Raw genomic sequence first — 25107 nt, 5'->3', positions numbered from 1 at the left:
TAGTTCATTGCCTACCTGGAGCTAGGATCCACAATATCGCACACACACTCAAGTTACTGCACCACAGGTACCAATATGATTGTATCATAATCCTTGTGAGGTATAAATGACGTGAGACATACCTCATTGGACTATATGAAAATAAACATAACAGATCTCACAGACTGTGTGTCATAGATAGGTATGAGCATTACACTGAGCAGCATTCTACCTTCACCAAGTCTTGGACTGTGTATCATAGATTGGTATGAGCCTTGCATTGAGCAGCATTCCACCTTACTCAAGTCTTGGACTGTGTATCATAGATAGGTATGAGCCTTGCATTGAGCAGCATTCTACCTTCAACAAGTCTTGGACTATGTGTCATAGATAGGTATAAACCTTACACTGAGCAGCATTCTACCTTCACCAAGTCTTGGACTGTGTATCATAGATAGGTATGAGCCTTGCATTGAGCAGCATTCTACCTTCACCAAGTCTTGGACTGTGCATCATAGACAGGTATGAGCCTTGCATTGAGCAGCATTCTACCTTCACCAAGTCTTGAACTGTGTGTCATAGATAAGTATGAACCTTGGATTAAGCAACATTCTACCTTCACCAAGTCTTGGACTGTGTGTCATAGATAGGTATGAGCCTTGCATTGAGCAGCATTCTACCTTCACCAAGTCTTGGACTGTGTGTCATAGATAGATATGAGCCTTGGATTAAGCAGCATTCTACCTTCACCAAGTCTTGGACTGTGTATCATAGATAGGTATGAGCCTTACACTGAGCAGCATTCTACCATCAACCAAGTCTTGGACTGTGTATTATAGATAGGTATGAGCCTTGCATTGAGCAGCATTCTACCTTCACCAAGTCTTGGACTGTGTATCATAGATAGGTATGAGCCTTACACTGAGCAACATTCTAACTTCACCAAGTCTTGGACTGTGTATCATAGATAGGTATGAGCCTTACACTGAGCAACATTCTACCTTCACCAAGTCTCGGACTGTGTGTCATAGATAGGTATGAGCCTTACACTGAGCAGCATTCTACCTTCACCAAGTCTTGGATTGTGCATCATAGATAGGTATGAGCCTTGCACTGAGCAGCATTATACCTCTACTACGTCTTGGACTGTGCATCATAGATAGATATGAGTGTTGGATTAAGCAGCATTCTACCTTCACCAAGTCTTAGAATGTGTATCATAGATAGGTATGAGCCTTACACTGAGCAGCATTCTGCCTTCACCAAGTCTTGGACTACGTGTCATAGATAGGTATGAGCCTTGTATTGAGCAGCATTGTACCTTCACCAAGTCTTGGACTATGTGTCATAGATCGGTATGAGCCTTACACTGAGCAGCATTCTACCTTCACCAAGTCTTGGACTGTGTATCATAGACTGGTATGAGCCTTGCATTGAGCAGCATTCTACATTCACCAAGTCTTGGACTGTGTATCATAGATAGGTATGAGACTTGCACTGAGCAGCATTCTACCTTCACCAAGTCTTGGACTGTGTGTCATAGATAGGTATTAGCCCTGCACTGAGCAGCATTCTACCTTCACCAACTCTTGGACTGTGCATCATAGATAGGTATGAGCCTTGCATTGAGCAGCAATCTACCTTCACCAAGTCTTGGACTGTGTGTCATAGGTAGGTATGAGCCTTGCACTGAGCAGCATTCTACCTTCACCAAGTCTTGGATTGTGTGTCATAGATAGGCATGAGCCTTGGATTAAGCAGCATTCTACCTTCACCAAGTCTTGGGCTATGTATCATAGATAGGTATGAGCCTTACACTGAGCAGCATTCTACCTTCACCAAGTCTTGGACTGTGTATCATAGATAGTTATGAGCCTTGCAATGAGCAGCATTTTACCTTCACCAAGTCTTGGACTGTGTATCACTGACAGGTATGAGCCTTGCATTGAGCAGCATTCTACCTTCACCAAGTCTTGGACTGTGTGTCATAGATAGGTATGAGCCTTGGATTAAGCAGCATTCTACCTTCACCAAGTCTTGGACTGTGTATCATAGATAGGTATGAGCCTTACACTGAGCAGCATTCTACCTTCACCAAGTATTGGACTGTGTATCATAGATAGGTATGAGCCTTGCATTGAGCAGCATTCTACCTTCACCAAGTCTTGGACTGTGTATCATAGACAGGTATGAGCCTTGCATTGAGCAGCATTCTACCTTCACCAAGTCTTGGACTGTGTGTCATAGATAAGTATGAGCCTTGGATTAAGCAGTATTCTACCTTCACCAAGTCTTGGACTGTGTGTCATAGATAGGTATGAGCCTTGCATTGAGCAGCATTCTACCTTCACCAAGTCTTGGACTGTGTGTCATAGATAGATATGAGCCTTGGATTAAGCAGCATTCTACCTTCACCAAGTCTTGGACTGTGTATCATAGATAGGTATGAGCCTTACACTGAGCGGCATTCTACCATCAACCAAGTCTTGGACTGTGTATTATAGATAGGTATGAGCCTTGCATTGAGCAGCATTCTACCTTCACCAAGTCTTGGACTGTGTATCACAGATAGGTATGAGCCTTGCATTGAGCAGCATTCTACCTTCACCAAGTCTCGGACAATGTATCATAGATAGGTATGAGCCTTACACTGAGCAACATTCTACCTTCACCAAGTCTTGGACTGTGTGTCATAGATAGGTATGAGCCTTACACTGAGCGGCATTCTACCATCAACCAAGTCTTGGACTGTGTATTATAGATAGGTATGAGCCTTGCATTGAGCAGCATTCTACCTTCACCAAGTCTTGGACTGTGTATCATAGATAGGTATGAGTCTTGGAGTAAGCAGCATTCTACCTTCACTAAGTCCTGGACTGTGTATCATAGATAGGTATGAGCCTTGCATTGAGCAGCATTCTATCCTCACCAAGTCTTGGACTGTGTATCATAGATAGGTATGAGCCTTGCATTGAGCAACATTCTACCTTCACCAAGTCTTGGACTGTGTATCATAGATAGGTATAAGCCTTATACTGAGCAACATTCTAACTTCACCAAGTCTTGGACTGTGTGTCATAGATAGGTATGAGCCTTACACTGAGCAGCATTCTACCTTCACCAAGTCTTGGACTGTGTATCATAGAGAGGTATGAGCCTTGGATTAAGCAGCATTCTACATTCACCAACCTTGGACTGTGTATCATAGATAGATATGAGCCTTGCATTGAACAGCATTCTACCTTCACCAAGTCTTGGACTGTGCATCATAGATAGGTATGAGCATTGCATTGAGCAGCATTTTACCTTCATCTAGTCTTGGACTATGTGTCATACAAAGGTATGAGCATTACACTGAGCAGCATTCTACCTTCACCAAGTCTTAGACTGTGTGTCATAGATAGGTATGAACCTTGCATTGAGCAGCATTCTACCTTCACCAAGTCTTGGTCTGTGTATCATAGATAGGTATGAGCCTTACACTGAGCAGCATTCTACCTTCACCAAATATTGGACTGTGTATCATAGTTATGAGCCTTGCATTGAGCAGCATTCTACCTTCACCAAATCTTGGACTGTGTGTTATAGATAAGTATGAGCCTTGCATTGAGCAGCATTCTACCTTCACCAAGTCTTGGACTGTGTGTCATAGATAAGTATGAGCCTTGGATTAAGCAGCATTCTACCTTTACCAAGTCTTGGACTGTGTGTCATAGATAGGTATGAGCCTTGCATTGAGCAGCATTCTACCTTCACCAAGTCTTGGACTGTGTGTCATAGATAGATATGAGCCTTGGATTAAGCAGCATTCTACCTTCACCAAGTCTTGGACTGTGTATCATAGATAAGTATGAGCCTTACACTGAGCAGCATTCTACCATCAACCAAGTCTTGGACTGTGTATTATAGATAGGTATGAGCCATGATTGAGCAGCATTCTACCTTCACCAAGTCTTGGACTGTTTATCACAGATAGGTATGAGCCTTGCATTGAGCAGCATTCTACCTTCATCAAGTCTCGGACTATGTATCATAGATAGGTATGAGCCTTACACTGAGCAACATTCTACCTTCACCAAGTCTTGGACTGTGTGTCATAGATAGGTATGAGCCTTACACTGAGCAGCATTCTACCTTCACCAAGTCTTGGACTGTGTATCATAGATAGGTATGAGTCTTGGATTAAGCAGCATTCTACCTTCACCAAGTCTTGGACTGTGTATCATAGATAGGTATGAGCCTTGCATTGAGCAGCATTCTACCTTCACCAAGTCTTGGACTGTGTATCATAGATAGGTATGAGCCTTACACTGAGCAACATTCTAACTTCACCAAGTCTTGGACTGTGTGTCATAGATAGGTATGAGCCTTACACTGAGCAGCATTCTACCTTCACCAAGTCTTGGACTGTGTATCAGATAGGTATGAGCCTTGGATTAAGCAGCATACTACCTTCACCAAGTCTTGGACTGTGTATCATAGATAGGTATGAGCCTTGCACTGAGCAGCATTCTATCTTCACCAAGTCTTGGATTGTGTATCATAGATAGGTATGAGCCTTGCATTTAGCAGCATTCTACCTTCACCAAGTCTTGGACTGTGTATCATAGATAGGTATGAGCCTTGCATTGAGCAGCATTCTATCTTCACCAAGTCTTGGACTGTGTATCATAGATAGGTATGAGCCTTGCATTGAGCAGCATTCTACCTTCACCAAGTCTTGGACTGTGTATCATAGATAGGTATGAGCATTGCATTGAGCAGCATTCTACCTTCATCAAGTCTTGGACTATGTGTCATACATAGGTATGAGCCTTACACTGAGCAGCATTCTACCTTCACCAAGGGTGATGTGACAGCATGAACATAAAATGATTGATTTTAATTATTGGTTTAGTTTCTAGTGTCACTCCAGGGGGATCCAATATGGGAGAACATAGTCAAAAGGCCACATTGCTTTGTCAAGGATGGGTTGCACCTGTCCCCTCTAGGCTTTTGCATATTGGCTAAAACTCTATCCATCCCCTTAGTGCCTTTTTGGGCAATGCCAAAAAGACAAAATAACCAACACAATGAAAAAGTTTACAAGCAATCTTAAGGTTTATTGCTTAATGCTCTGAGCCTAAACCTTCAAGTCTTTCTCACTTAGAGAATGTAGAAAATCTGTGCCAAGACCAAGACTTGGATTAAAGTAGTAGAAAGTACTCCACAAGTGCAAGGCTACAGTGGCTTCTACACATTTAGACAAACAGCACAGTTTGGGGCCAAAGGTGGAGGCGTTCCTATCTATGTTAGCAACAGACATACCTCTAGGTTGGTTAAACAGGATGATACCATGCAGATCATTCATGTGCAAGTCACCATAGGTAAGGTCCTTCACTCATGGCTAGCTACAGGTCACCATCTCTGCCCCTAGAGTCCCACAACTCTTACTTAAACATACTAGAGGCACTCACCATCCAACCAAACACCATATTCATGGGTGACTTTAACTACCCCTCTAGAGACTGGGAAATGTACACTTCCTTAAATTCATGGACACAATGCTTCCTGGACTTTATTAATACAAACACCCTGGAACAGATAGTGCTTGTTCCAACCCCAGGATCAAACATACTGAATCTGGCACTCACCAACATGAGAGAGCACTGCAAAACCCCCACCCCCACCCCATGTCACATCACCACTAGTGAGGCCAAATGACAAAGTAGTCTCATTTGAAGTAAAAAAAAATCAACCCAGAAAATCCAGCTAAACCAGAAATATTCAAAAGCAAACTATATCCTATTTAGTGGCAATTTGTCAAAATTTAGGGCTTCCCCCAACCCTGAGACAACAGCTACCTATGCAGAATTATTCACAGAGTCACTATACAAATGTGAATGGCTGCATAGAGGCTGCTGTACCTACCAGAAATAAACCCAAGACAAATGCTAAAAATAAACCCCACTGGTATAATAAAAGAAGAAATCTCATGGCCAAGATCAGGATAAGCAACTCCCTTAAAGAAAAATGCTCTTTTATGGAACTAAACAAGAAAGTAAGAGGTTTAATTAAGTCCAATAAGGCCAACAATGAGGTCAGGTCAGAGACTCTCACAGGCTAAGGACAATCAGAAGGCCTTCTTACAGGGGAGGAATGAGGTTTAAAGGAAGGCAGGGCCTAAATGAGCTAATGTTTGATTGAAAAGTATTGGCTAGATTATAACTGATGTATACGTTTGCAACTGGGAATGTGTCAGTATGGTCTGTGATACAAAATGCTTGCAACTAGGATTGTGTCAGTGTGGTTTGTTTTCATTTATATAAATGCATGATTGCTTATGTCGTAAGTTATGGTTTAATAAAGTAATTTCTTGTTTTAAAAAAGGGTCAGGAATTGAATAATTTACATAATGTTTCTTATGTTATGTGATATATAGCAATATATGTGAAGCATAATGTTTGTTAATTTTAACTTGTTCATACAGTTTGATTACTTTATATAAATGTAAATGTGCCTGTATCAGAAGTGATAATTCAATAAAGGTGTTTAAAAAAAAATAGAAGGCCTTCTTCAGCTACGTCTGGAAACTTAGAGGTAAAATACAACAATGTGCTGAACTAGTGGTGAACAGTACCACCTGCACTGATCAGGGTAACATAGCAAATCTACTGGCTGATAAATTCAGCTCACACTTCACCCTCACTACCCCCTCAGTTCCACCAGGTGAAATCCCCTGCAACACACTTCCCGCAGCTATTAGCAAGGACCAGGTGCTGTCAACACTCACTAAAGCCAAGAACACAGTCTCCATAGGTACAGACAACATCCTCAGTTGCCTCCTGAAACATGACCTATCAGGACCATTTAAGGCACACACCAACTACAACTTTGAAACAGGCTATGTTTCAAATGAATGGTGAATCACAATAGTCATGCCCTTCCACAAGGGTAGACCATCATAGGTTCATAGGTAGGTACTAGGCTATTGGCCCTAGGGCCTATATAAACCTAGCCAAACTGTACCCTTGCTTTTGCCACCCAAGAAAATTATTTTCCTGTGCCCCTGTCAATCAGAGCCACAGAAGTGAGCCACGGGGTGAATTTCCTATCTCCCATCCAATCATCAAGATTTTTCTTGAAGAGTGTTAATGAGGAGCTTTGTTTGATATAGATAGGTAGTTTGTTCCAGAGTACGGGAAGTCTCTGAGACAGGAATCTATCCCTCCAGCATGTTCTGTTTATTGTGGTGACAAGGTTTAGGTCCCTAGAGAGTGTAGCTTGGAGGGATTGGGATTTCTTTATGTGGAGCATGTCCAACAGCTCTGGGTTTGACATAGCTTTGTATGTTAGGCAGAGACTGCCTCTGAATAGGCGATATGAGACAGAGTAAAGCTGGAGTTTTTTGAGACGGTCTGCTTAGGGCATCTGTTTGAGGCCAGTAATCCTCTTTGTGAGGTATTTCTGTGGCCTTTCCAGTTGTTGTAGATGTCTTATGAGGTACATACCAAAAGCGGCGTTGTACTCTATAATGGGTCTAATGAGTGATGAGTAGAGGGGAACAATGAACTCTTTTTTTCCTGGATGAGAAACCTTTTGTGATGAGGTGTGCCACGTAGGAGGATTTCCTGACTACTGTGGCAATGTGATTATCAAAGGGGAGATTACTGTCCACCTGTGTCCCAAGGTTTCTTATCATACTTTTGGTGTTAAGTAGACTACCACCTATGTGGTAGTTCATGGGTACAGAGCTTTTACCAAAAGGGATGACAATGCACATTTTGGAATTGAGTTTGAGGCCATGGCTTTGACACCAGGCATCTGTCTCACTGAGGCCCTTCTGTAGGATGTCCACATCGTTAGGAGTTTTGATTATGGCTCCTAGTTTGCAGTCATCTGCGAACTTTGTTAGCCAAAGACCTGTGTTTGGTATCTACTTCTCTGAAGTACAGGCTAACAGGAGAGGACCTAGGACTGAACCCTGTGGTGTTCCACTTGTCACTGGTCTGAAGTCGGATTTAGAGTCTGCTACTTTCACAGTGTGGGTTCTGTCAGTGAGCCAGTTGGCAACCCATCTTGTGACATAGGGATTTATACCTAGTTTAGTGAGTTTGTCTATAATTCCTGAGTGGGGGATGGTGTTGAAAGCCTTGGCGAGATCTAGATAGACTGTGTGAACCACCTTACCCTCATTTACGGCTTTGGTGACCGCTTCAAAGAAGTCTATCAGGTTTAGAAGACATGATCTGCCTTTTACAAACCCGAACTGGGTAGGGTCCAGAGTTTGGAGATTACCAATGTCATTGTTTATAAGTTCCATGATGATATGCTCCATAGCCTTGCAGACCAGGCTCGTCAGGCTAATGGGGCAGTAGTTCCCGGGGTCCGTGGTGGCTCCGCCTTTGTGGAGTGGGATAACTGTTGCTGTGCGCCATTCAGTGGGCACAATGCCTGAGGTGAGGCTATGATTGAACACGGTACTTAGGTCGGGTGCCAGTTCATTCTGTAGTTCATGTAGAGCACAGCCTGGGATGTCGTCAGGTCCCATGGATGCTGTGTTCTTGGCTTTGAAGAGTGTGTTTTTTGCCTGTGCAGCCGTGATTACAGGTACTTTGCATTCTTCCGGTATAGAGATGGGCCCTTTAGGGGATGAGAGAGGGGTAAAGTTAACATTGAACCTTTCTGCCATGATGTTGGCAATATCAGTTGGTTCTGTATATTTAGTGCCATTTTGCTGTAACTCAGAGCAGATCTGAGTGTTGCCATTGAGATTCTTGACATAGCTATAGAATGCTTTGTGGTTGTCTTTAGAATCAGTGGCGATTTTGTTTTCATAACTAGCTTTGGAGGATTTTATGAAGGATCTCAGCTTCTTACTGAGGCTGACCACGGAGTTCCTCCAATCATGGGATTTTACTCTTTTTTGCAACAGTTTCTTTCTTCTGTTGTAGAGTTTGTTTATAGCAGGGGGCCACCATATTGGCTTCCTTTTTTTGGAGGATAGCATCTTGATTCTGTTAGGGATTGCATGATCCATGCACTCATGTAAGTGCTTATAAAGTGCAATTGTATAGGATTCAGCAGTCGTATCTCTATTGTCCGTCAACATGGGTGTCGTGAAGTTTGCCACTTCTGTCTTAAGAAGTGTGAAGTTGGCTTTGGAGACATTTTTTACGGTGGTTTCCCTAATGGGGGGTGGGGGTGGGATGTGGATGCCTAGGGTGATTTGCCTGTGGTCGGATCTGACCAACGAGGAATTGACCTCTGGTGTGGAACACCGGTTGCCTATGTTGGTAATGACCAGGTCTAGGATATTGCTGCCTCTGGTGGGGGTGTGGCTAAGTTGATCCAAGGCACTGGAATTTATGAATTCCAGAAAACACTGAGCACAAGAGTTGGTGCATGAGTAGTTTTCCCAGTTAATGGTGAGGTAGTTGAAATTGCCCATTATTAGGGTGTTAGGTTGTACCCTAATATTTTCCAGTGTATCAAGAAATGAGGAGTGGGAATCCTGGGGCATGGTGCGGGATCTGTAGCAAGCTACAATTTGCATTGTGGTCTTGCCCAGAGTTAGTTGCACTTGGATAATCTCAGATGCATTATACTGAGCAACTAGCCTGGAGGTGTGGATATCCTTAATGAATATGGACACACCTCCACCTTTAGTGCTTCGGTCCAGGTTAGGTGGCCGAAAGGTGAGGTATGAATTATAGCCTGGTAATGCAGGGGTGCTCTCTGGAGCCTTGAACCAGGTCTCTGTCACTGCACAGATGTCAATGTTCTCCATTTTAAGGAGTGCCTCAAGTGAGTGCATTTTGAGGTTTAGACTTCCAGCACTAAGTAGCATTACCCTCAGATTTTGCTTGCTTGTACCTGTTACGGTTGTGAATTTGTCATTTGAATCTTGCCTAAAAAAGGCACTATAGGGGTGGCACGTGACCCAGGGCATTATAGACCCATCAGACTAACCACCTTATATAAAAGCCATGGAATGAATTATCATGGAAATAAAGGACATTGGAAACCTACAGACACTGGATCCATCCCAATTTGGCTTTGAAAATGGAAGGTCATGCCTAACTAACCTGGTAGGCTTCTTTGATAGAGTCACCAAGTGAATGGACAAGAGTAAAACAGTGAATACTGCATATCTTTACCTAGCTAAAACATTTGATACAATATCCTACTTAGGCACTGTTGACAAGCATTATGAGCTAGGTGTAAACCCTTACATAACTCACTGGATTGACTGCTGTCTCACAGCATGATCCAAGAAGTCAGGATCAGTAAGACCACCTCCATCAAGAGACCAGTCACCAGTGAAGCACCCCAAGGCTCCATACTGGGCCAGCTCCTGCTTGATATCTACTTGTTTGATGTCAAGGCTAATGTTAAAGGCCTATGGCTCACCAAGTTCACAGATGACTGCAAACTGGGAGCTATTATAGATTCCTCCCAAGTCATAAACATCTTGATGTGGGTTTAACACAGACAAATAACTGGTGCCAAAGCCATGGCCTAAAATTCGGTGCCAAAATTGCATTATAATGCACTTTAGTCAATGCAAATTAATTACTTCATCGATAAAACACCCCTAACAGTCGACCCAGTAGCAAGGGATCTGGGAACATATGTAGACAGCAGTCTGGCCTTTGACCAACACATAGCTAAGATAATTAGAAAATCATTCTATGTCGCCCAACTAATAGCTAAGAGTATGTCATCCATGTCCAAGGAAGTTATAGTACTACTCTACTTGGCCCTTATCAGACCTATCATTGAATACAATTCCCACATTGGCATGCATCTAACCAGACACTTGCATCACTTGGAATGATCACAAAGGTTTCTCACCAGAAGAATTCAGGTCATGAATGCCAATGTCTTACACTGATTGCCTAAAGGCTCTATCCTTGCATTCAGTCTACTACAGGCTGCTGAGAGGGGATCTTTGCGCCTAGCTTCCATGGCTACCTCAGACTTGGCTCTAATAGAGCACCAGAAACACTAGATCCAGGAATCTGAACTTCACTTGTGACATAAACAGAACGTGCTGGAGAAAAAGATATGTGTCCCAAAGGATCCCAGCTCTATGAAATAGGCTCCTAATCCATGTAAAACAGAGTTCATCCCTAACCCTATTCAAACAAAACCTTGACAGTTAGATGGGAAATCGTAACCCCCCCCCCAGTCTGGCCCCCACATCCCTTATGGACAGAGGCCATCAAAAAGAAAAGGGTTATCCTAACAACCCCCACACACACAAATTCTTAGCTACCTTCCTACTAACATGCCCCTGCCAATATGGTACTTGGGACCCAAATTTTTGGGGTGCACAGCTAGGCTTTTAAGGAACCTTGTGGTCATTAGTCTAGTAACAACCTGTGAACCTAAGAAGCAAAAATGAAGGACCATGTGTGGTAAAATTTTGCAATATACTTCATTAAAGTCTACAGATTTTACACTTTTTCTTTGATACTGTACTTATATTTTTCAATCATTTTTGTTACGCTCTCTTTTAAACATGTGCTTCTTTGTAGTATGCCACATTCCTACTGGAAACAGGAATAGTTATGTGCTATTTGTTATTCAGATTTTATGCTAATTAAATGTCCAGTTATTTGGCTGAAGTTCCTACTTTTCAGTGGTCTTTGTTCCCATTTTCAATACTTGCAGCTTGGGAGGTATGGGTATAAGATATGTATAGGCATATTATTAAGGATTAACTTTAGTGGGTGGCCCTACCATTATGTCCATTGACAGCTCTGTGGCTGTGTCAGGATATTCACCTGTAAAAATACTGGTCTTCATATCATGTACTCACAGTGTTTCTGCTGTGCTAACAATGTCTTTTTTTCCAGCATGGGATGAGACTGAAAAATCAAGCTCAAGTACCATAGGAAAATGAAGCACCTGACACCCCCCCCCCCCAACCTGGTAAGTGGTTGTCCTTTTTAGTCCACAGTTTTAAATTCATATTTTCAATGTTTATCATTGCAACATACTTAATTGTTGCATTCTTCCCATTCTCTCCCCCCGCAGTTCCAAAACAGCCACAGTACCTCTGCTACAACGCACCACTTCCAAAGTTCAAGAATGATTACCCCATGCTGTGCATCCCAGGACTGCTTCATGAGGGTGAATTAGTGACTACTCTGCAGTTAATATCTTTGGGATGACACCTCATAGTCCAGTGCAAGACGCACATCTTCAGTGGTTAGATAGGTACATGAAATATCATGACAGTTCTTAATCCCAAAAAGTGTAGAAGGGTCACAGCCTGGATCATCCACTATATTCTCATCCTAACTGACAAGTTCTCGACTCCATGGCCCTCTCTTTAGGCAGGAAGGACCAGTCCTACATAGTGTTCACTTCGGCCATGATGAAGGCAGTTCTCTGGGACATACCTAGATAGGATTTCTCCCAGTTCATGAAGACTGTCAGGGCAATTCTACAAGTTTCAATGAAAAGAATACAAATTGCTGAACAGCACTTTCATAAATTATGAAATAATTTGCACCCCTGCACCCCTATGTTGGGGAAGGCCCCCACATCTCCTTATATATATTAACTTAATTGTCACACAACAATTGGGAAAAGGACAATATCAAAGATCTATGAAAGAGCTTGACTTGCTGAAACAGGATCTGGAGAATTGTCTGTCATATAGGTGTCAAGACTCCCTTAGGGGTATTCACCATGGGAGTGTCCAAGGTAGTGATGCAAGCAGGAAGCCCCTTGATGGGGCCACAACATTTTCCAGATGAGGAGAGTGCCTTCACCTCCAAGTTAGAGAAGAATATGAAAAATAAGAATTGTGGCAAACAAGTATGTTTTTTTCTTAACTTCTTATACAGCTTCTAACAGTGTAGTCTAATTTTCTGAGTCTCAGGCATTCCTTAATTGTTTGGCACCGGCTTATCTTTTAATACAAGTAACTCGGTTATATGTATTTATTAATTGTGTGTTTTAAAAGCAAGAAAGTAAACTGGCCCACGTGTCCCAGGCCACAGGTATTTACAATACTAAAAATTCTGTGAGCACTGTTTTGGACATATGGTCTTATCTATCTCTCTCTAGTGCTTTTACAAATGCTAGGATCTCAAAGACCATTCACACCGAAGAGTCACCTGACATGAATGCACACAGTATGTAGAAACCATACTTGTTAATATACTGAATACTACAATGTGCCTGCAATTGTTAGATGCTGACTTGCTCATTACCATTGTGTGCAGGTTTGGTTAATAAAGTTAGCTGCCATAATTATTATTTTTGCTTTCTTTAATATCCATCTAGTCATTCACTAAAGTAATTAACTTGACATTAATAGTTTTTAGCCACAAAAGAAGTAGTCTGGATGTTTTAGTGTGGTGGATTGCTAAGCATATCAGGATCATTAGCCGGCATTGTGAGACACATACTGTAGCAGTCTGCATTTTGGTTAAAGGAAAACTCCAACCTAAAACTAAAAAAAAAAATCTGTTTTTTTTCACTCTGTCTTTGTTTCCTGACCTATTTTAACACTTCAAAATCACTCTAAGTGCTTTATTTGTAATTTTAGCCTGTTTTCCACAACATGGCTACCAATGGGGCTTGATGTATCAATGTGATCTTGTTCTTCCTCAACCCTTTCTCTTTCCCAAAATGCTTTGCATGACTTATGCCAGACATAAGGAAGTAACTGTGAAATCCCATGCCATTGACCTATAATGGGATTTGTGTGAGTCACTGTTATCTTCTTTACCTTCTGTAAAAGTACTGCTTCTTTTCTGTCTCTAATCACCCTCATTTATGTTTGGCTCAGAGCTTGTTTTACACTATACTTAGATGTTACCCAGGTACAGCCAGAAAAGTAGCTAAATTACAAGCCTTTGTTCAGGGTTTTCTGTTGTAGTTCAACAGACACACAAATGTAGTTTCTATAATGTCTGCACATATCACACATCTTTAATTGTGCTAATGTTTATTTATTCATGTTTGTTGATCATGGTAGTGGCCTGATCCATCATGGACCCATTTCAGCAACAGTCTGAGAACTACAACGGATATAAAAATAAAGAAGTTGCACCATACAGTAGTGATAACAGCAGGAAAGAAACTAACTAAAATATGAGAGATTATGTGCAGCAAACATGCATTTAACATTTTTTTTATCAAAACTATGCCAATCTAATTAAAGATCTTAAAGTTTTGCAATTAGTAAAGCATTTTATAAATAAGAATACAGGTGTTGCTAATATATACAGATCACCTACACAGTAGAAGAAAATGGCCTTTCTTGTGATTTCAAATGTGTTGCAGTACACATGTCTACATCTTAGGTTTATAATGGATGGGATAAAATAAAGTATTATATTATGTTAGTAGAGGTGAGAGTAATTTAGCTTATTTATATTATAGATTGATGACTGAAGTAGGTACAACCTGGTCTTTATCTAGAAATGTAAGTAGTTTTTCTATGAATTTCCTAAAGTTAGTTATATTGCAAATTTCAGAGAGAAGGGAGTCATATATTCTTGTTGCTGTTACAAAGAAAGTGTGATCTGTGGAGATGAATGACTTGGTTGGTCTGGTAAGAACTGGGACATTGTTGTTATGGCAGCATAGTTAATACAGAGTTATTTTGCTGGTTAGTCTGTGGCTAACAAGGGGTGTTGGGTTTGCACTACAGGGTTTTATGAAACAGGGACAGTAGAGTCTCATTACAAAGCAGGATTATAATAAAACAAAATAATTCATGGTAAACTATTTTACATCAAAATACTTATTTTAATAATGGAAACTAAAAAATACTCATCTCTGCCCATGCAGTCACTCCGTCCAAGGGAACATCCGTACCCACCAGCAGCTGTGGTTCACCTGACTCACTGTCACAGGGTAGCTCCCTCTCTGAAGTAACCACCTCACCAGTCCTGGATTCAAGTGTGCAGTCTGTCTTGGTCCCACCCAGGGTACCAGATCTACATGCTTGTCTCCAAGCCTGTCTGCATGTAACCGCATGCACATAAGGTACTACATTATCAAAATTATTCCTCAAACACACCTACTTGCTACCTTTTTCACCCTTCCATTCAAGGTGAACCCTAGCCAAAGGTATTTGGAATAGGGTCCCTCCTAAATCTCTGACTGTAGTAGACTGCCCAAGCAAGTAGTGCTCCTCTTTAACCATTGCTGGCTTCACAATAGTTAGGTCAGGGCTGTGTCTCTCTTAGCAGTGGCCTGTTTTACATCTACTAAGATACTCTTGTATCCATCTACTCTTGTGGTAGTTTGGTACCCTTGTTGTCACCAGGCAACTTACTGATGGCATTCTATAATTCCTACTTACTGGCTCCCACACCTTTTGTTACCCACTTTGCTTCTATGGACATCTATATGCTACATGGCCCCGTTGGTTACATTTAAAATATTTAACCCTTGATCATGGCCATGTACCTGAACTAGTGGCTTCCCCTGTTACTGGTGGACTCTGTTGGGGCAGTTTAGGTTGCCCACCATGGGTTCCCTTAGATCCATGTGCAACACTGGGTATCCCTTTCCTGTGCAGTAATGCCATGCTTGCTAAGTATAGGTCTCCTTTTTCCCCAATTCATCTACGGTGTTACATTCACTATCTGCCAGCCAGATTCTCATGGCCTCAGGCAAAGTGCTAAGGGCTTGTTCCCTCAGCAAAAGGTCTGCCAGACATTCAAAGGTGGTTACCTGACACCCACTCACCCATCTATGAAAATAAATGCTTAAGTCATCAATATATTCACACACACTTTCATTTGCCTTGTGTCTATGCTCACGAAATGTTTTTCTTGTAAGTTTCAGGTGTTAACTTAAAACACTCTAATAATCAATTTTTAACGGTATTATACTTTAAGCAATCAGTATCAGACAATTTAAAAACAGCAGTTACAGCTTTATCATACAGTAAGGGGGTCAGGAACAATACCCAGAGCCCTTGGTCAATATTACACTGTTTACATACCCTTTCAAATCTTGTAAATTGGGGAAGACATTTACTGACCTTTATTGCTTCTGGATTTCAGTTATTCCCTTCCTCATTACCTCCATGACCCTGGCGAAGAGTCAAAATCTCCTTTTCATGGTGCCACTCCCTTTCATTTTCTTCAGCTTCCAGAAATCTCAGTCTCTCTGCAACTTCTAATTCCATTTGTTTCTCCTGCTGCAGTCTCTCTACTGATTTCTCTATGCTGATTCTAGTTCCAAACGTTTGGCCTCCAGTTCAAGTCTCTAAATCAAGATGGATTTTTAAGTCCTCTGAGGCAAAGTTGAACTGTCCATTTACTGAAAGTTGTACATCCCCAAGGTTAGTCTGATTGTCCTCCTGACTACTGGTGTGTGATGCATGTATTGCTAAGGCTGCAATCATCTCTGCTTTAGTCAGGTTGGCATGCACCAGTCCTTTGTCTTGGCACATCTCAGCCAACTGATTCCTTGTCAGCTTGCCATAATCCACTGCTGACATACTTCACTAGTCTCTCTGACTAAGCTAGCAAAAAATAAAGCTGTTGTGATATGAAACTCTGAATGTCCACCATGTGCCTGCTTGAGAGTACAAACACCTTCCTAGTGACCACTGTTTACAGGCTACAGAAGTTCAGTATCCACACCACTGAATCCCAGTATGTGATGTGGTGATCCCACCACTGCCAGCCAATATGTGACAACCCCCCACTGGACCAGTAATCAAGGAGCCTCAATCCTCACCACTGGCAACAATGGGGGACATTCACTGGGAGGATGACAGGTACACACAGACTATTTCCAGATGCAGCTCTCTGCATCAAGTGCAATTTCCCTTAAGAGTACACAGAGACCACAGTCGGTCCGGGATGGTTTCTCACTCTTCCTCCAGATCCCCAGTAATACTCCCCACTGGCACAGCTATATAGTTGAGATCTCAGCAGAGTGACCAAGCCAAGTCCCCCAGCATCCTCTCTGTCCAACCAGTGCTTCGTGACTTATACACACACACCTGTGAAAGGTTGGCACAGGTTTACTAGCTATGTCCCCTTCTGCCCAGACTTTAATGTAGTTTCTACTGCCACCAGCCACTCTTTATCAGCTACTTTAACACCCTTAACAAAGTGTGTCCAATCTTACTGTGCAATATTAATATTAATGCAAATGGTAGTTTGACCTAGAGCAAGGCTATTAGAAGTGGCCCACAAAGTGTCACCAAATAAATATGCAAGTATTCTCAAAACATAATTATCGCTACACAGATCAGCCACAATTTAAGGCTTAAATATATTTAATAATAAATAATAAAATAGCAATACAATACTAAATATATAGTCACAGTGACATCAGAGTTCAAAATCACAAAAATATATTTAAAACTACATTGCAGGACAGTCTCAAATAAATATAGAAAAATATCTAAACTAAGCTTCACTATATTCCTGACTGAAACTAAAAGAATTACTATAACCTAAGAATTTACTAATACAGCAAGGCAGATGTGGTGAATGACTCTTCTAATTGTTGTCAAGTCCAAGACAGAATGCAGAATGCTCTGTCTCACTAAGAGACTTCTGAAATTAACATCTAAAATATTATTTCTGGGATAGCTTGCAGAATGACATAATTTCTTGTAATCTGACTCTAGTTCGTAGGTGAAACCCCACTGCTGGAAGCTGGCAATATTTAGCATCTACCTGTAAAAATACATAGACCTCAGATCTTTGGCAGATGCTGGAAGTCATAAAACAATTGCATTCCTTCATACTTTTAGAGGTAGTAATTAGTTCACTCTGAAGACAATACAGAAAGCTTCTCAGCACAGACTCTGTATCTCTAGCTGCATTGAAAACTGAAAGATACCATCTTTATTGCGTAGCCTATAAAGTAATTTAATTTCAGCTATTTTCCTAAAATTTGCTGGACTGAAGTTAACCTCCTGTATTCCAGTTTCCACTGTTAAAATATATACATTTAGACAGTTACAATAGTGCATGTACATTTCTGTTCTCTGCAAGCTGGGCACACTATGGACACATTTCAAATACAAACACTATATAAAATACCTTTTCAACACACACGTCTGTATAAACCAGTCTGATATACACGACATACAGTTCTAATACAGTTGTAACACAAGCATCTTCTATTCTATAAATCATGTTGTTATTCATAAATGACATATAATTATTTACAAAATTCCAGAGAGCTGTGCTGGCACTATCGTACTTCATCACACCTAGATCCTGGTGGTAAACATTTTTTTTTTAATATTTTTTTGCACTCAATTTCTTTTTCAAAACTTTCTACACTCCACACTCCACTGAACACCTCACTCCAGTTAGCTTTGCATAGTGACTGTTTTCCTTCCATATTATTGGCAGTGATGGCTGGTGACTTCAAATCAAAGGGGGCTGCAGGAGACAGCTGAATGGGTGGGGCCAAAAGGAAGGGGTGTGGCCAACTAGAAAGGGGTGGATCTATGCTCAAAACCACAACAACTGGAACTTTAATTAAATACGCTGCCCTGGGTGCCAAACCATCATTACAAGAGTCCAATCAAGACAAAATGAAGTGTAGAAGAAAAAAATATTTCAATGCATTGGCAACATGACAGCTTATTTAATATCTAGATGGAAACAAAAAGGTTGTGAGGCATGAAAAAATAAATTACTTTTTAAATACATTACTGGAATGCCAATCAAAATCAAGTGTAAAAAAAAACAAGCAGCACTCAACTCGAACCACTTCTCCTTGCACTGCAGTTCTAATTATAATTTATATTCAGCTTTATAAAAGTGCCAAGTAACATGCTGAAAGTAGCAATCTCAGTGATACCCCCACTTGTAAAAATGTTTCTTATCCAAAAAAGACCTGCTGCCTGTCAACAACTATCTACTTGTTTCATGGGAAAGACGTGATCAAAGTAAAAAATGAACAGCAAACAAAAAATAAGCTCAAGATAAATTGCTTAAAGGATTACTGCACAGGTTATGGACCACACATGACAGATTGGCATCATTCTGTTTAGTTTACAGGTAAAGCATGCAAAGATGACTGCAAGTCTCCAACAAATGTAATAAGCTTCTGAAAATACTGTAATCATGTCCTTTATTACAAATACTGTCATATATGCATTTCAATATCTTGTACGTTATCTAGTTATGTAAATATTCTCTGCATGGTAATATCAAAAAGCCTTTCAATGTTGGTAATTCTTTAACAGTATGCTTATTAAAGCTTACTTGCATCTTACAATCTCCAACAAACTTACCTGATGGTCATTAAAGCATTGCTACTTAAACACAGAGCAACAGGGCACTGTGACAGCATGCATTTTCTGAATAATAAGAAGCATAAATCAACAGTATAAAAATATGACAGAAAACCAGAACATTCTGCAAAATCAAGGCCAGATGAAAAGCCACTGTCGTACTTGTGTCTACCTTGGATGGGGGAATACTCTGCACACTTACACTGCATAACTGCTCCTTGCCTTGCTTGGACACATCCAGAGTCACTACATGGGGGAGTGGGGTGCAACAAGTATGCCACAATTTGAAATGTCTCTGGCTGATGGTGATGGCTCTGATACTCATACCTCTCAACCTCAGAGCAAGAAATCTGCTCAAAGCCATACATAGAAGTGGGACAAAGGCCCAAAAATAAGGACACTTCTTAAATATTGCTCTTATAAACTTCGAAAGATAATGGAATAGTAGTAGGTCTTGCATTAGTATGAACTTTCTGAAGGGTATGAAATCTGAAACTCAAATGTCTGCCATTATTTTCTAACTTCAGTCTTTAATGATTTGCCACGAATTTGCCAGAAGATGACAATTTTATGAAAAACGCACCAAAAATGTGATGCAAAAATATAAAATTGCCACACAATACAGCTGGGAACCTGTCAAAGAAGGGACACCTTTTTAATATTAGTACTGTTAACTTGATCATTAGCGGACCGGAGTTCTGCTGTGGCGACCCCTAACCGGGAAAAGCCGAAAGATACAACTGTTAACTTGAGCAGCTGACAAAATAAGAGAATCTACATGCATTTCTGAAATAAAAGTAACCTATAACTGGTCACTACAGTTACTTATAATTGTAAACCCTCCACATTTTCTTCCAAAATTGCCATTTTGCAGAGGGATTAATAGGGGGAGAGCAACATTTTGAGCCAAAATTTGGGACAGTTGAGAGGTTTGGATATTCCTAATTCTATAAAGTGATTTATTTGCATGTACCTCTCAATCTCTTAATGCAGAAAATCTGGACAAGGCCAAATATATTGGGGGAACATACAAACAGTACTAAAAATTGCTCTTGTATAAACTTAGTTGACAGAATAACAGGTCTTGCTTTAGCATGCATTTTTCTGATGGTTATGACATCTGAAACTCAATGTCTGTCATTATTTAGTGATTTCATTCCTAAATTATTTGCCAGAAAACCACAAATGTTATGAGGAACAAACCAAAAATAAGAAGCAAAAATATATTCATTCTGCAAAAATCTGGACAGTTGAGAGGTATTGTTCAGCCAGGGCTGTCTTTGAGTTTGCTGCCCTTCCCCCCTCACAAAATCAAGGTCGAATGGAGCCTCCCCCCTGCAGCCATTCCAATGTCCCATTCATTGGCTATTTCACCCCATTTACCATAAACACTGTAATGTGCATACTGCTTTACTTCTGTGATAACTTGAATTTCATTTGAAAGTTTTATTTTGCATTTTACAGCACAAACACTAATAGATATCTGCTAAACAAAGCAATGCAGTCTCACAATGAAAATAGACTTAGCAATAATTTTTTTCTGCCCTTGAAACTCACGTTCATTGAAACAGCATTCAAACCCACATTCAAAGAAAATACATTTTGCCAATGGCAGATAAAGATCAACTTTGGGCTGTTTTCAAATCACAGGCCTCTTGCACACGAAACATACACGTGCTCTTTGATGCACCTTCCTGATTATATTAAATTATATTCCTTGTACAATACAGTACAGTTGTTAGAGGGCATTTTAAATGTATTGTTTTGAAAAATTTTCTAGTAAACAATCAAACAAAATGCATGCACCAATAATGACAAAACTGCCCAATTCAGAACATTCCATCATAAAAGTCTACTCAAACTTCTACAATCCACCAGTATTAGTAAATATGCACAATCCCTGAAAGCTAAATAATTCCACATTAAACAGATCTGTAACTAATGAAGAGGTTGCTGCTAGCAAACAATTTTATATTTCATTGTTTCATCTACAAATAAAGTGCCTGCTGCCCTTGAGGAATAAATTGCATATGCTACATTAAAAAAATGATAAGCTAATAATATTGCAATAGGGAATGGATGGCAAACTGATAATAGGTTCATAGTTACTAGGTATCTTCACCAAAAGGACTGCAGCATCCACCCCCTTTACAACACAGTACAGTATAAGCAATGCATTTACATACTGTGGGAGTAGAACCCACAGCCTTCTGCATCAAAAACAAGTATACTACTTGTTGTGCTATTAACAATGCAAGCAGACTCAACATAAGCAGCAGTAAACTTCTCTTCCCCTTCAGCTCTCAGATCCTTGTAAAATCTACTCAACACTCAGCTGTATGTCTGAACTTTGCAGCACAAGAAATCTTGAAAAAGCCAAAATGTATTGGGGGAGCAAAAGCCCAAAAAACAGGGACACATTTTAAACATTGCTTCTATAATCTTGGAAGGTTGCTACAATAAAATAATGTGTTATCACCATACATTTCACTGCCAAGTCTTGAACCCAGGACCCTGTGCAAAACAGTCAGAGCAACATACCACTATGCCAAATCAGCTGCCTTGTGAAATAGTGGAAGACTGAAACTTAAATGGCTACCATTTAGTGAATTCAGTTCTCACCAGAGCAGTCAACCTCTTAGCACAAAACACCTGAACAAAGCCAGTAATGGGGGAATACAGCCCCCAAACATATTCAGTGAATTCAGTACTCACCATAGCTCTCAACCTTAGCACAAAAAACCTGGACAAAGCCAATAATGGGGGAATACAGTCCCAAAAATAGGGACACATTTCAAATATCCATCTTATAAACTTAGAAAATTGCTAGAATAAAAGGTTTTGTGTTACCATGTACTTTCTTTTTTTTTAAAACAAGTTAATTGTTTTTAACATACAAAATAAATATCATAACAATTTTATACAAGCAATTAAAATAGAAATAGTTATAACATTCAATAAAATAACCAAAGTATTTACAAAGACATCCACTACAAATCAAATCAATTGATTAAACTATAATGTCATGCTATTGAGACTAAGATTTTTTAACAGGTTTTGTAAAGTATCCCATATAATATAATAAGATGTTTTTCTAGTAGTTCTTGATTTTATTGTCATCAATTCCATATGACACACTTCAGTCATAACATTTTTAAATTCATTAAATGAAGGAGGGGTATCTGAAATCCAATTTCTGGTTATTATTTTTCTAGCCACTGCTAGAATAGACCATAATAAGGGAAGTTTAACTTTTTAACACTTTTAGGAACAGGTGTGTTAAATAATATAAGTGATTTAGAAACAATGAAATTATCTGTGAAAAGGGCCTGCAAAAAATCATTGATTAACTTCCAATATTCCTTCAATTCTATACAGTCATAAAACATATGTGCCCAATCAGCATTTATTTCTACATTACATCTTTTACATAAGTTGTCTTTATTATTTATTTTATTCATCATTAAAGGTGTATAGAAGGATCTTTGTAAAAATTTCAAGTAAAAGTCTCCAATTAATGGAAGAAGTAGTTTTATAAGCAGATTCCAATATATATTGTTTATCTTGCTGTTTTGGTGATTCACCATTAATGGAAATGAAATAATTCCAATAGGTATCTGAACTGTAATGAGTTTCTTCTCTGATAATTTTATGTATGTATGAGAGCTTACCTTTATCAGAAACTCTATGCTGTAAATTTAATATCAAGTAATCAATCAGTATTGGAACAGATTCTTTAACTGTTAAAGACATTAAATCAATTTTATTAATAAGATGTTGTCTAAAAGTCTGAATTTCTAACCAACATGTTTCTCTCAAATCAAATTCTTGCTTTAGGAAGTCTAAATTTTTTACTTTATTATCAGACAGCAACTGATACCAATACTTTAGATCATTCTCTGTGACTAAAGAGTTCTTTCAGAGGTGGTTGACAAAAGCATACCTTGTGTATACATTATAGGAATAGAATAAAATTCCATTCCTTATACTTAGGATGCATGAATATAAAATTACGATAACTGATAATAATGTTTAATGGGTAACTAACTACATATTTTGGTGTAATGGATGAAGTACAAAATTCTTTTAGTAACCATAACATGGGGTTATTTACAATAATATTTTTATGTATTAAAGAGATTTTCATGAAGTGAATGCTAATTAGTTCCCAGTAATCTTTCCATCTTGCAACATATGACTGATCTATTAACAAAGTAATAACTTTTATAATAGAAGAGATAGTATATAAATTAAAGTCTGGAAATGAAATGCCCCCTTGAGACCAGCTATTAGTATGTTTCTTTAATGCAATCCTAGGTCTATTAGGTGCCCATAAGAAATTTAACATTAGTGAATTCAATTTCTTAATAATTATTTTCGTAGGTGGGAGTATTATTGATTGTATTAAGTATAACATCTTAGGGAATACTATCATTTTAATAATTGTGAGTCTCTCTTCCATGGTAAAAAAACATATTGTTCCAGCTATTGAAAAGATTTTGTATATTAAGAAGACAGGTACTATAATTATTATGTATAATAGATTTGATATCTTTAGTTAATATTATACCTAAGTAAGTTATCTGACCTGAGTTGGGTATATATTTGTTAAAATCATTAATGAGGACATTTCTTCGTGTGTATATTGGTAATATTTTAGTTTTTTCTTCAATGAATATTAAACCAGAGATATTTTTAAAATCCATCATTTTATCAAATAAGGACTGCATAGAAGAGTTAGATCCAGCTGATGTAATTAGAACATCGTCTGCAAAAGTTGAATTTTAGATATTGTATTTTCATCTATATCAAATCCTTCTATATCAGTACTGTTTCTGATCAAATTAGCCCAAGGCTCCATTATTAAAGTAAATAATAGTGGAGAGAGTGGACACCCTTGTTTTGTACCTTTTAAAATGGGTATTTTTTGTGAGACATATGTTCCTATCTTAATGTAAGCCAATGCTCCTTTATATAGATGTTCAATTAGATTTACAAATGCATCTGAGAAGTTTGTGCACTTCAGTAAGATAAACAAGTAGTCCCAACTTACTGAATCAAATGCTGAACTTATATCGAGACTAATAAATATTAAATCTTTCTTTTTCCTATTTGCAAAATCAATTAACGTTAAAGTTCTCCTTAGATTATCAAAAGTATTTCTCTTTACAATAAAGCCTGTCTGGTCTATATCTATAATGCCTGGGATGATTGTCTTTAATCTATCAGCAAAAATACTCATAAACATTTTATAGTCAACATTAAGTAATGAAATAGGTCTATATGAAGTGCATCTGGTTGGGTCTTTATTGGGTTTTAAAATTGGTGAAATAAATGTGTATTGCCAAGATGGGGGAGTTGTTAACTCATTCTGGGCCAAAATAAAAACCTTATGTATTAATGAGTAAGTACTTTTGGGAAGAATTTTATAGATCTCTGGTATAATACCATCATTACCTGGTGCTTTGTTTGATTTAAGCTTGTTTATTTGTGTAATAACCTCTGTATATGTAATATTTTTATCCATTAGTTTAGTCTGTTGTTTATTAAGTTTTTTGTTCATGTTTGTAGTTATAAATTTCTTTATTTTATCTTTAGGCTCCATGTTAATGTTATTATGATTAATTTTGTGAAAGTGATTTCTAAATTCATCTAATATTTCTGGTAAACTAGAAACATTCTTCTTTTTCCTTGGAGAGAAAATTTCTTTGATATGATTTTGTTTATTCAACCTTTTTGTTTTATTTTTAAGTCTATGTAAGTATTTGGGACTTATTGAGAAAGACAAAAACTTATATTTCTCTAATGTTATTTTAACTTTATGAGTTAAAATTTCTTTGTATTTCTCATTTAATTTGTTTATTTCTTCAATGACTTTTTTGTCCATAATA

This window comes from Protopterus annectens, chromosome 3.part0, assembly GCF_019279795.1.
Source record: "Protopterus annectens isolate FY-2018-M chromosome 3.part0, PAN1.0, whole genome shotgun sequence".
Taxonomy (NCBI): domain Eukaryota; kingdom Metazoa; phylum Chordata; order Ceratodontiformes; family Protopteridae; genus Protopterus; species Protopterus annectens.
The sequence above is the reverse complement of the archived record's forward strand: the minus strand, read 5'-3'. Positions refer to the sequence as shown.